The sequence below is a fragment of the Anneissia japonica genome, unplaced genomic scaffold (assembly GCF_011630105.1).
Source record: "Anneissia japonica isolate Jap-2015-1 unplaced genomic scaffold, ASM1163010v1 scaffold211917_len762_cov151, whole genome shotgun sequence".
Classification (NCBI taxonomy): Eukaryota; Metazoa; Echinodermata; class Crinoidea; order Comatulida; family Comatulidae; genus Anneissia; species Anneissia japonica.
The window spans coordinates 231-762 of NW_022700736.1; the positions used below are offsets into that span (position 1 = coordinate 231).

Here is a 532-nt window from a genome sequence, read left to right on the forward strand (position 1 = left end):
GTTGTCTTCAAGTGACAATTTTGTTTTTTGTGCGTATTTACACTGCAGCTTTCTCATTGGTTCATATGTGCGCTTATTGCGTAACATGAATCCTGATGATGGCAAAATTAATGTCGAAATATTGAATCCCAACACGATTGCGTGCATTTCAATACTTGGAGTATGTATTATACTTTCTTTGATACTTTCTTACTTTCTGGCGTAACATGTCGTATTCGTAAATGTGAGATCTTGAGAAGAATCTGTATATTTCAAAAATTTGTCTATTAAGTAGGCTAACTTTTCAAGGAACATAAGTATTGATTAAGATTTAGATAATTCTGTTTTTGATTGATTGTTTCCCTCGTGATAATTCACGAGGTTTTAAAAAATAGAATAAACTCAATAAAGTTCCTCTGCACGGAAATCTTTAGTAAAAGGCGAAAGATTTATACGTGATGCAGAGAAACCAGAGGTGATTTACCAACAGTTTACTCTTGATTTTAAAGGTAAGCAATACGCCAACAACACTATGGTGTCGAAATTTCAAAAC

At 33.1% G+C, this 532-nt stretch overlaps 1 non-coding gene across 1 annotated transcript; it reads right to left on the minus strand.

Moving 5' to 3' along the window:
• Positions 1 to 340: 340 nt before the first annotated feature.
• Positions 341 to 457, minus strand: LOC117103412. The gene has a single exon (XR_004444588.1). It is a non-coding gene; the product is annotated as a U5 spliceosomal RNA (small nuclear RNA).
• Positions 458 to 532: the final 75 nt, after the last annotated feature.